This window comes from Piliocolobus tephrosceles, chromosome 6, assembly GCF_002776525.5.
Source record: "Piliocolobus tephrosceles isolate RC106 chromosome 6, ASM277652v3, whole genome shotgun sequence".
Classification (NCBI taxonomy): Eukaryota; Metazoa; Chordata; class Mammalia; order Primates; family Cercopithecidae; genus Piliocolobus; species Piliocolobus tephrosceles.
The window spans coordinates 75,808,059-75,821,450 of NC_045439.1; the positions used below are offsets into that span (position 1 = coordinate 75,808,059).

The 13,392-nt window shown below is 39.5% G+C and overlaps 1 protein-coding gene across 5 annotated transcripts in view; it reads right to left on the bottom strand.

Moving 5' to 3' along the window:
- The window catches only part of TMOD2 (tropomodulin 2), a 66,714-nt gene that overhangs the window by 20,967 nt on the left and 32,355 nt on the right, over positions 1-13,392 (bottom strand). The gene's annotated exons all lie outside the window — the stretch shown is intronic.

Genomic DNA, 13,392 nt, shown 5'->3' on the forward strand with positions numbered 1-13,392 from the left:
AGAAAGAAAGAAAGAAAGAAAGAAAGAAAGAAAGAAAGAAAGAAAGAGAGAGAGAAAGAAAGAGAAAGAAAGAAAAGAAAGAAAGAAAGAAAAAGAGAAAGAAAGAAAGAAAACAGAAGGGAAGAAGCTATCAAATAACTAAGGAAGAAAAATAAATTTCCAAGAGATGAAGAAAGTTATGGATCTTTATCTGAAAGAAATCACTAGACACTCAGCAGAATGAATAAAAACTACTCTTTTTTTTTTTTTTTTTTGAGACGAAGTCTCACTTTGTTGCCCAGGCTGGAGTGCAGTGGCACTATGTCAGCTCACTGCAACCTCCATCTCCTGGGTTCAAGCAATTCTCCTGCCTCAGCCTCCTGAGTAGCTGAGATTACAGGGGCCTATCACCACACCCAGCTCATTTTTATATTTTTAGTTGAGATGGGGTTTCACCATGTTGGCCAGGGCTGGTCTCAAACTCCTGACCTCAGGTGATCCACCCACCCTGGCCTCCCAAAGTGCTGGGATTACAGGCGTGAGCCACCATGCCTGGCCCAAAACGACTCTTAAGTGAACAGACAAGTGAAATTTCAGAATTCCAAAGGGAAAGAGAGTACTAAAAATTTCTTGCAAGGAAAAATAAATTACCTACAAATGATCAAAAATCAGGTCAGCACTAGTCACTAGATTGTAAGGTCCATGGGAATGGAGATTTATATTTATATAGTCATATAATTGTAAATGCTGCTAATAGGTTAATTTTTGGAATCAATCTATATACAAACACAGAATATAATTACATAAAATGTATAAAGCTCACAAGTGTGAAAATAATGTAATATCTATAATTTGGAAGTGGAAGAGAAAGGAGGAATGGAAAATAAAGTAAGTATAGAATTGCCCTCATCATTTATAATAGAGAATAAAAAATTTTCTAAGATGATAAATGAAAAATATAAATTTCTGTATATTAGTGATTTTCTACATTGACCACACATTAGAATGGCTTGAGAGCTTTAAAAAATTTACCCCAGAAAAATTGAATCAGAATCTCTGAGGCTGTGGAATGGCCATCTGCATTTCTGAAGAGCTCTCCAGGTGAATAATGTGCAGTTAGGGTTGACAACCACTTTTTTTTTTTTTTTTTTTTTTCTGTTTTTTTGGTATAGAAACAGGGTCTCTCTATGTTGCCCCGGCTGGTCTTGAACTCCTGGCTTTAAGTGATCCTCCTACCTCAGACTCCCAAAGTGCTGGGATTACAAGCATGAGCCAGTAACCACTTTAATTAAAGTCATAAAGACAACAACTAGAAGAATGAAAAACAAACTACTAATAGTGATTGCTTCTGGGGAGTAGAACAAAAAAGTTCTGAACTATTTTAATTGTTTTTACAGTGGAAAAGACAGGAAGAAAGAAGATGAGAAGTCCCAACATTGGATGAGAACAGGGTTATTTAACCCCAGCATGACTGACACTTGGGGTCAAAGAATTCTCTGTTGTGGGAGGCTGTCCTGTGTACTGAAGAATATTTAGCAGTATCTCTGGCCTCTGAGACTCACTAGATGTCAATAGCACCCCTCCCCGTCATGACAACCAGAAATATCTCCAGATGCTGCCAAATGTCACCTGGAGGGCAAAATTGCCCCAGGTTGAGAAAAACTGGACTAGAAGAATAATCCTGTATCTTGATCAGGCAGTTGCTTGTACTGCAAAGAAAGCTCAAGAATTTGGATTTACACTATGGCACACCACGTAAATTAAAGTGAATTTATTCTGTGCTAGGTCCTTAATTAAAATTAAATCTATACATTTTAATCTGATCACCAGAGAGGGATGCATCAGGACTTTCCTTTTGGACACTCCAAGCTTTGGGATTTACTCTCATTATTAGAATAACAAAATGTCAGAGCAATTAGGCCTTTACAGAAAGTTGCAGGACCTCCTGGCGAGTTGCCAGGATCTTGCCAATTTCTTTTAAACTTGAGAAAACACTTTCTTATGCTCCACAAAACAGGGGCAAGCCAGCCAAACACAATCCTGGGCTGCAGGCCCAGGTTCATTTCAGTTCAGCAAATATTTGAGCATATTACATGTGCTGGGAATAATAACATTATTAAAACAAAGACTAGATGTTTTACATGTCACTGAAACAGAGTAGAAATACATCTTTAAAGAGAAGGATTTGCTCTCTGTACTTTATAGGATTGTACGGAAATGCGAATTTCTGCATTGGCCAAATGGTAGCCATGAGAAATGTGGCTATTGAGCCCTTGAAAATTGGCTAGTCTGATTTGAAATGTGCTGCAAACATAAAACACACTGGATTTCAAAGATGTAGTATGAAAAAAAGAATGCAAAATACCTCATTATTTTTTCAAATTACATTTTGGATATATTGGTTTAAATATAATACAGAGAGTTCCTGACATGATGGTTCCACTTTCGATTTTTGGAATTTACCATGATGTGAAAGCGATACTCATTCAGTATGCTCCTTGACTTATGATGAGGCTATGTTCAGATAAAGATTTTCAATTTACAATTGCTTTATTTGGACATAACCCCATTGTAAGTCAAGGAGCATCTATTTACTACTAAAATTAATTTTGTCTACTTTTCAATTTTTTTTTAAATATGGCTACTAAAAAATTTAAATTTATACGTGGGGCTTACATTTGTGGCTCACGTTTTATTTCTTTTTTTTTTTTTTATACTTTAAGTTCTGGGTTACATGTGCAGAATGTGCAATTTTGTTACATAGGTATACATGTGCCATGGTGGTTTGCTGCATCCATCAACCTGTCACCTACATTAGGTATTTCTCCTAACGTTATCCCTCCCCTAGTCCTCCAACCCCCACAGGCCCTGGTGTGTGATGCTCCCCTCCCTGTGTCCATGTGTTCTCATTGTTCAACTCCCACTTATGAATGAGAACATGCAGTGTTTGGTTTTCTGATCTCGTGACAGTTTGCTGAGAATGATGGTTTCCAGCTTCATTCATGTCCCTGCAAAGGACATGAACTGATCGTTTTTTATGGCTACATAGTATTCCATGGTGTATATGTGGTACATTTTCTTTATCCAGTCTATCATTGATGGGCATTTGGGTTGGTTCCAAGTCTTTGCTATTGTGAATAGTGCCGCAATAAACATACATGTGCATCTGTCTTTATAGTAGAATGATTTATAATTCTTTGGGTATATGTCCAGTAATGGGATTGCTGGGTCAAATGGTATTTCTAGTTCTAGATCCCTGAGGAATTGCCACACTGTCTTCCACAATGGTTGAACTAATTTACACTCCCACCAACAGTGTAAAAGCATTCCTGTTTTTCCACAACCTCTCCAGCATCTGTTGTTTCCTGACTTTTTAATGGTTGCCATTCTAACTGGCATGAGATGGTATCTCATTGTGGCTTTGATTTACATTTCTCTAATGACCAGAGATGACGAGCATTTTTTCATATGTCTGTTGGCTGCATACATGTCTTCTTTTGAGAAGTGTCTGTTCATATCCTTTGCACATTTTTTGATGAGGTTTGCTTTTTTCTTATAAATTTGTTTACGTTCCTTGTAGATTCTGGGTATTAGTCCTTTGTCAGATGAATAGATTGCAAATTTTTTCTCCCATTCTGTAGGTTGCCTGTTCACTCTGATGATAATTTCTTTTGCTGTGAAGAACCTCTTTAGTTTAATTAGATCCCATTTGTCAATTTTGGCTTTGTTGCCATTGCTTTTGGTGTTTTAGACATGAAGTCTTTGCCCATGCCTATGCCCTGAATGGTAGTGCCCAGGTTTTCTTCTAGGATTTTTATGGCCCTAGGTCTTACATTTAAGTCTTTGATCCATCTTGAGTTTATTTTTGTATAAGCTGTAAGGAAGGGGTCCAGTTTCAGTTTTCTGCATATGGCTAGCCAGTTTTCCCAACAGCATTTATTAAATAGGGAATCTTTTCCCCCCATTGCTTGTGTGTGTCAGGTTTGTCAAAGATCAGATGGTTGTAGATGTGTGGTGTTATTTCTGAGGCCTCCGTTCTGTTCCATTGGTCTTTGTATCTGTTTTGGTACCAGTACCATGCTGTTCTGGTTACTGTAGCCTTATAGTAAAGTTTGAAGCCAGGTAGCGTGATGCCTCCAGCTTTGTTCTTCCTGCCCAGGACTGTCTTGGCCATGCGGGCTCTTTTTTGGTTTATATGAAGTTTAAAGTAGTTTTTTTCAATTCTGTGAAGAAAGTCAGCGGTAGCTTGATGGGGATAGTGTTGAATCTATAAATTACTTTGGGCAGTAAGGCCATTTTCATGATATTGATTCTTCCTATCCATGAGCATGGAATGTTTTTTTCATTTGTTTGTGTACTCTCTCTCTTATTTCCTTGAGCAGTGGTTTGTAGTTCTCCTTGAAGAGGTCCTTCGCATTCCTTGTAAGTTCTATTCCTAGGTATTTTATTCTCCTTGTAGCAATTGTGAATGGGAGTTCACTCATGATTTGGCTGTTTGTCTGTTCTTGGTGTATAGGAATGCTTGTGATTTTTGCACATTGATCTTGTATCCTGAGACTTTGCTGAATTTGCTTATCAGCTTAAGGAGATTTGGGGCTGAGACTATGGGGTTTTCTAAATATACAATCATGTCATCTGCAAACAGAGACAATTTGACTTCCTTTATTCCTATTTGAATACCCTTTATTGCTTTTTCTTGCCTGATTCCCCTGGCCAGAACTTCCAATATTATGTTGAATTGGAGTGTTGAGAGAGGGCATCCTTGTCTCGTGCCGGTTTTCAAAGGGAATGCTTCCAGTTTTTGCCCATTCAGTATAATATTGGCTGTGGGTTTGTCATAAATAGCTCTTATTATGTTGAGATACATTCCATCAATACCTAGTTGATTGAGAGTTTTTTAGCATGAAAGGCTGTTGAATTTTGTTGAAGGCCTTTTCTGCATCTATTGAGATAATCATGTGGTTTTTGTAGTTGGTTCTGTTTATGCGATGGATTATGTTTATTGATTTGAGTATGTTGAACCAGCCTTGCATCCCAGGGATAAAGCCGACTTGGTCATGGTGGGTAAGCTTTTTGAGGTGCTGCTGGATTCGGTTTGCCAGTATTTTATTGAAGATTTTTGCATCGATGTTCATTATTATTGGCCTAAAATTTCTCTTTTTTTTGTTGTATCTCTGCCAGGCTTTGGTATTAGGGTGATGCTGGCCTCATAAAATGAGTTAGGGATAATTCCATCTTTTTCTATTGATTGGAATAGTTTCAGAAGGAATGGTACCAGCTCCTCTTTGCACCTCTGGTAGAATTCGGCTGTGAATCCGTCTGGTCCTGGACTCTTTTTGGTTGGTAGGCTATTAATTATTGCCTCAATTTCAGAGCCTGCTATTGGTCTATTCAGGGATTCAACTTCTTCCTGGTTCAGTCTTGGGAGAGTGTAAGTGTCCAGGAAATTATCCATTTCTTCTAGGTTTTCTAGTTTATTTGCATAGAGGTGTTTATAGTATTCGCTGATGGTAGTTTGTATTTCTGTGGGATCAGTGGTAATATCCCCTTTATCATTTTTTATTGTGTCTATTTGATGCTTCTCTCTTTTGTTCTTTGTTAGTCTTACTAGTGGTCTATCTATTTTGTTGATCTTTTCAAAAAACCAGCTCCTGGATTCATTGAGTTTTTGAAGAGTTTTTTTGGGTCTCTCTTTCAGATCTGCTCTGATCTTAGTTATTTCTTGTCTTCTGCTAGCTTTTGAATATGTTTGCTCTTGCTTTTCTATTTATTTTAATTGTGATGTTAGGGTGTCAATTTCAGATTTCTCCTGCTTTCTCTTGTGGGCATTTAGTGCTATAAATTTCCCTCTACACACTGCTTTAAATGTGTCCCAGAGATTCTGGTACATTGTGTCTTTGTTCTCATTGGTTTCAAAGAACATCTTTATTTCTACCTTCATTTCATTATTTACCTGGTAGTCATTCAGGGGCACGTTGTTCAGTTTCCACATAGTTGTGTGGTTTTGAGTGAGTTCTTAATCCTGAGCTCTAATTTGGTTGCACTGTGGGCTGAGAGACAATTTGTTGTGATTTCCATTCTATTACATTTGCTGAGAAGTGTTTTACTTCCAATTATGTTGTCAATTTTAGAATAAATGTGATGTGGTGCTGAGAAGAATGTATATTCTGTTGATTTGGGGTGGAGAGTTCTGTAGATGTCTATTAGGTCCACTTGGTCCAGAGCTGAGTTCAAATCCTGGATATCCTTGTTATTTTCTGTCTCGTTGATCTGTCTAATACTGACAGTGGGGTGTTAAAGTCTCCCATTATTATTGTGTGGGAGTCTAAGTCTCTTTGTAGGTCTGTAAGAACTTGTTTTATGAATCTGGGTGCTCCTGTATTGGGTGTGTAGATATTTAGGATAGTTAGCTCTTCTTGCTGAATTGATCCTTTTACCATTATGTAATGCCTGTCTTTGTCTCTTTTGATCTTTGTTGATTTAAAGTCTGATTTAAAGTCTGTTTTATCAGAGACCAGGATTGCAACTCCTGCTTTTTTTTACTTTCCATTTGCTTGGTAGATCTTCCTCCATCCCTTTATTTTGAGCGTATGTATGTATGTGTACATGAGATCGGTCTCCTGGATATAGCACACTGATGAGTCTTGACTCTATCCAATTTGCCAGTCTGTGTCTTTTAATTGGGGCATTTAGCCCATTTACATTTAAGGTTAATATTGTTACATGTGAATTTGATCCTGTCATTATGATGCTAGATGGTTATCTCGCCCATTAATTGATGTAGTTTCTTCATAGCGTTGATGGTCTTTACAATTTGGCATGTTTTGGCAGTGGCTGGTACTGGTTGGTCCTATCCATGTTTAGTGCTTCCTTCAGGAAGGCAGGCCTGGTGGTGACAGAATCTCTCAGCATTTGCTTGTCTGTAAAGGATTTTATTTCTCCTTCACTTATGAAGCTTAGTTTGGCTGGATAAAAAATTCTGGGTTGAAAATTCTTTTCTTTAAGAATGTTGAATATTGGCCCCCACTCTCTTCTGGCTTGTAGGGTTTCTGCCGAGAGATCCACTGTTAGTCTGATGGGCTTCCCTTTGTGGGTAACCTGACCTTTGTCTCTGGCTGCCCTTAACATTTTTCCTTCATTTCAACCTTGGTGAATCTGACAATTATGTGTCTTGGGGTTGCTCTTTTCGAGGAGTATCTTTGTGGTGGTCTCTGTATTTCCTGAATTTGAATGTTGGCCTGCCTTGCTAGGTTAGGGAAGTTCTTTTGGACAATATCCTGAAGAGTGTTTTCTAACTTGGTTCCATTCTCCCCGTGACTTTCAGGTACACCAATCAAACGTAAATTTGGTCTTTTCACATAGTCCCACATTTCTTGGAGGCTTTGTTCGTTTTTTTTTTTTTTTTTTCACTTTTCTTTCTCTAATCTTGTCTTCTTACTTTACTTCATTAATTTGATCTTCAATCACTGATATCCTTTCTTCCACTTGATTAAATCAGCTATTGAAGCTTGTGTATGCTTTAAGAAGTTCTCGTACTGTGGTTTTCAGTTATGAAATTCTCGTACTGTGGTTTTCAGCTCCATCAGGTCACTTAAGCTCTTCTCTACACTGGTTATTCTATTTAGCCATTCATCTAACCTTTTTTCAATGTTTTTACCTTCCTTGCAATGGGTTAGAACATGCTCCTTTAGCTCAGAGAAGTTTGTTATTACCAACCTTCTGAAGCCTACTTCTGTCTACTCGTCAAACTCATTCTCTGTCCAGTTTTGTTCCCTTGCTAGTGAGGAGCTATGTTCCTTTGGAGAAGAGGCGTTCTGGTTTTGGGAATTTTCTACCTTTCTGCTCTGGTTTCTCCCCATCTTTGTGGTTTTATCTACCTTTAGTCTTTGATGTTGGCGACCTACAAATGGGGTTTTGGTGTGGATGTCCTTATTGTTGATGTTTATGCTATTCCTTTTTGTTTGTTAGTTTTCCTTCTAACAGACAGGCCCCTCAGCTGCAGGTCTGCTGGAGTTTGCTGGAGGTCCACTCCAGACCCTGTTTTCCTGGGTATCAACAGCAGAGGCTGCGGAACAGCAAATATTGCTGTCTGATCCTTCCTCTGGAAGCTTCTTCCCAGAGGGACACCTGCCTGTATGAGGTGTCTGTCAGACCCTACTGGGAGGTGTCTCCCAGTCAGGCTACACAGGCGTCAGGGACCCACTTGAGGAGGCAATCTGTCCATTATCAGAGCGCGAATGCCATGCTGGGAGAAGCACTGCTCTCTTCAGAGCTGTCAGGCAAGGACGTTTAAGTCTGGAGAAGCTGTCTGCTGCCTTTTGTTCAGATATGCCCTGTCCCCAGAGATGGAATCTAGAGAGGCAGTAGGCCTTCCTGAGCTGTGGTGGGCTCCGCCCAGTTCAAGCTTCCCTGCCGCTTTGTTTACACTGTGAGCATAGAACCACCTACTCAAGCCTCAGCAATGGCAGACGCCCCTGCCCCTGCCAAGCTCCAGCATCTCAGGTGGATCTCAGACTGTTGTGCTAGCAGTGAGCAAGGCTCCATGGGCATGGGACCTGCCGAGCCAGGCATGGGAGAGAATCTCCTGGTCTGCTGGTTGTGAAGACTGTGGGAAAAGCACAGTATTTGGGCAGGAGTGTACTGCTCCTCCAGATACAGTCACTCATGGCTTCTCTTGGCTAGGAAAGGGAAATCCTCCAACCCCTTGTGCTTCCTGGGTGAGGCGATGCCCCACCCTGCTTCAGCTCACCCTCCGTGGGCTGCACCCACTGTCCAACTAGTCCCATTGAGATGAACCAGGTACCTCAGTTGGAAATGCAGAAATCACCCGTCTTCTGTGTCGATCTCACTGGGAGCCGTAGACTAGAGCTGTTTCTATTCGGCCATCTTAGAAGTAACCTCTCAAGTTTTATTTCTAATAAACAGTGCTGTCCTAAACTCTTGATTTTTATATGGCTCACTGTAAATAACAGTAGCTTTTTAAATACATTTGAGCCTTCTCCCCATTGGCATTCAGTGGGGACAAATTCCATTTGAATGCTCAGTTACTATAGATGTGGTTATATGGAAGTGCTTGGGGCACAGTAAACTAAACTCAATCACAGGTGAGTTACATTTGCATCCTGGCTTGGCCACATGCGGTGTAATCTTAGTTCAGCATTCAACTTCTTTGAGTCTTAGTTGCCTCATCTGTAAAATGGCTTGTGTTCACCACAAACCCCAAAATATGTTTTCTGATTGAATGTAAAACAGCCTTAAATGGGCACATGTCTAAACGGATGCCAGTCACACAGGGCTTCACTGATTCTAACAATATATCAGAATAATAATTTATAATATGAAAGCAGAATAAGGTTTGAGGTCCACAAATGTCATCCACCAGAAACGCCTTTTTACCTCAGGTTTGAATACTAAAAATGAAGACTTTCTGCCAGGGCTCCCAATAAAACAGTCACCCAGGCACAGTGACAACCAAGAAAACCTTTCCTAAAATCATCACTTTGTTCCCTTGGTTCTGCCTCTCTTCTCTGCTTACCCTTGAGGAGGGGGATTGGGGGAGTCAGGAGGGGAGGAGGGTGGTGTGACACATCTTAGAACTGGTATGGAGGACAAGTGAAAAATTTCTTTTTTTTTTTTTTTTTTTTTTTGAGACGGAGTCTTGCTGTGTCTCCTGGGCTGGAGTGCAGTGGCCGGATCTCAGCTCACTTCAAGCTCCGCCTCCCGGGTTCACGCCATTCTCCTGCCTCAGCCTCCGGAGTAGCTGGGACTACAGGCGCCCACCACCTCGCCCGGCTAGTTTTTTGTATTTTTAGTAGAGACGGGGTTTCACCGTGTTAGCCAGGATGGTCTCGATCTCCTGACCTCATGATCCGCCCGTCTCGGCCTCCCAAAGTGCTGGGATTACAGGCTTGAGCCACCGCGCCCGGCAAGTGAAAAATTTCTATTAGGAGTGATGCTCTTCAGAAAACAGTAGCAAAATCATGTTTTGAAAACTCTATCCACATAAATGAATATATATATGTATATCTTCCTGTGGTCCCTCTATTTTTTATAGATTGTACTATGACTATACCAAATAAATTAAAAATGTTTTACTGATAAATAATAGTTGTACATATTTTTGGGGGTAAATGTGATATTTTGATACCTTTATACAATGTGTATGCAGTGATCAAATTGGAGTAATTGGGACAGCCATCACCTCAAAGGCTTATTTTTGTGTTGGCAACATTACAATTCTTCTCTTCTAGCTATTTTGAAATTTATAATAAATTATTGAATACAACAACTTATTCCTTCTAACTAACTGTATTTTTGTACCTCTTAACCAACTTCTCTTTGTCCCCACTCCCTTCCCAGGCTTTGGTAACCACCATTCTACTCTTTACCTCCATGAGAACCACTTTTTTAAGCTCCCACATGTGAGAACATGCTATATATTTTTTTTGTGCTTGGCTTGTTTCAGTTAACACAATGACCTCCAGTCCCATCCATGGTGCTGCAAATGACAGGATTTCATCTTTTATTATGTTTGAATAATATTTCAGTGTGGATATATACCACATTTTCTCCATCCATTTGTCTGTTGATGAACATTTAGGTTGATTCCATATCTTGACTGTTGTCAACAGTGCTGCAGTAAACATGGGAGGGCAGATATCTCTTCAATATATTGATTTCCTTTCTCTTGGATATATACCCAGCAGTGGGATTGTTGGATCATATGTAGTTCTAATTTCAGTTTTTGAGGAACCACCATACTGTTTCCCATAATGGCTGTACTACTCTACATTCCCACCACCAGTATACAAGTGTTCCCCTTTCTCCACACCTTTGCCAACATTTGTTACCAAATAAAGTATTCTTTAAAAAGCAAGTGACAAAAGGTCAAATTTGCCTGAAAAGTGTTACCAAAAGAATCCAGCTCCTAGTATAGTACTTTTCATATGATAGGCATTCAACACATAGTTGTTGCATTAAAAACAGCATCAAAGTGATTATTATATTTGGAATTTATTTAATCCACTTAGTAAGTTATCTATTTGGTCTAGAATAGGAGTTAGATTATTAGATTATTTACCAGTAGTGTTGACAGCTGATTGTGAACTAACCCCACCCCTGCAATTTTACTCAAAATAATATATTAAACAGAAGTGACAAATCATTTCTTTATCCCTTTATTCATTTACATACAAAGTATATTGTGAATATTTTTGCTTTACTGAAAAACATCTACTAAAAGGCAGAAATAGCACAAAACCATACAGAGATAAGAATCCTTAAACTGCTCATTTCACCTTACCAATTATCTAGTTCTGCTATCTTTCTATTTTAATGACAGGTTTCAAATTCAAAACTGCTTTCAATCTGCAGATTTAGATATGTAATAACTGCTGGTAAAAACATTGATTTTTGTAGCCTGGTTCCTCTTTTACATGAGTGCTTATTTCAAGTTTGCTGTGATCACCATAGAGATATTCTCTATTGCTAGAGGTTGGAGGTTATGATCATTCATTTATCTAACAAGTACCTTCAAACAGCTATTCTGTGCCAGGACCATGATTAGGTAGTCATTACTTTCATGTCATGTTTTAAATGCTATTTTAGATCTTCCAAAAGGCACATTACTTTAAATCAAAAGATCAAGTCAAGACAACTTTCGTTTTTCGTTTCTTTTTTTGTTTGTTTGTTTGAGATGGAGTTTCGCTCTGTCGCCCAGGCTGGAGTGCAGTGGTGTGATCTCGGCTCACTACAAGTTCCGCCTACTGGGTTCATGCCATTCTCCTGCCTCAGCCTCCCAAGTAGCTGGGACTACAGGCGCCCGCCACCACGCCCGGCTAATTTTTTGTATTTTTTAGTAGAGATGGGGTTTCACCATGTTAGCCAGCATGGTCTCGATCTCCTGACCTCATGATCTGCCCACCTCGGCCTCCCAAAATGCTGGGATTACAGGTGTGAGCCACCGCGCCCAGCCCAACTTTAGTTTTTCTAACTTGATTCAAAGGCTGAGCATTAAATGCCACAGAACAATAGGTTGATGCCCAGGCTTTTGATAAGTGACATATTTTAGCAAATGTATGAAAGCCAGTCATTGTGTGTAAATCTAGCATAGCTTGATGGTTAAGCTTCCTGGTTGTAGAACCAGAAAGACTTGGTAGTGAATTCTGGCTCTGCCATTTACTGGTTTTATTACCTTGGATAACTTACCTAACCTCTCTGAGGCTGTTTTCTCATTTGTTAAAATTGGAACTAATAAGAGTATATACCTCATAGCATTACAGTGACAAATGGATGAGATGCTGTGTGGAAAGCACAAAGATCGGTGCTGGTATTTACTAATTCCTCAATAAATTAGCTATTAATAGGAGTTATTAATTGGCTATTGATAGGAAGAATAAAAATCATGATAGTGATGGTGTAAGTATTTACCTGGGTCAAGGGACTTCTTTATTTAGCTAAATTATCTAAAATCCATAGGAAGAACAGAACTTTTAGTTGGCTATTTTTCTTTTATCTATCTATCTATCTATCTATATATCTATCTATCTATCTATCTAGCTATCTATTGTCTCGTTCTATTGCCCAGACTGGAGTCTATCTATCTATCTATCTATCTATTGTCTCGTTCTATTGCCCAGACTGGAGTGCAGAGGTGCGATCATAGCTCACTGCAGCCTAGAACTCCTGGGCTCAAGCCAATTGTCTCACCTTAGCCTCTTAAGTAGCTGGGACCAGAGTTGTGCGTTACCACATCCGGCTGGCTATTTTTTTCATATTCTGGTTAACAAGGTGTCAAACACAAAATGCTTCACGATTTGGTTGTCTAAGATATTTTAGACACACATTAATCCATTTCAAAGATTAAAATATACTTTAATATTTCTTTTTTTTTTGAGACGGAGTCTCCCTCTGTTGCCTAGGCTAGAGTGCAGTGGCATGATTTCAGCTCATTGCAAACTCTGCCTCCTGGGTTCAAGTGATTCTTCTGCCTCAGTCTCCTGAGTAGCTGGGGCTACAGGCGCATGCCACCATGCCCACTGGTTCTTGTATTTTTAGTAGAGATGGGGTTTCACCATATTGGCCAGGCTGGTCTCAAACTCCTGACCTCATGATCCACCCACCTCGGCCTCCCAAAGTGCTGGGATTACAGGGGTGAGCCACTGCGCCCAGCTACTTCAATATTTCTATAGGTGCCTAGTTCCTGAAGGATTTTAAGGTCACAATATGCAATGACTGCAGATGCAAAAGTTTTAGAAAATGTATCCTAAGCACAGAACAAACCCTAAATGTTCAGTTAGTTAAATGCCAAACTTATCTTGTTTCTTTCTCTGTAAATTGTAATGCTGACAAAATTCCAGATAACTTAAAGCATCTGACAGTTTGGTTCTGAAGTTTTACTACTGCATTGTAACT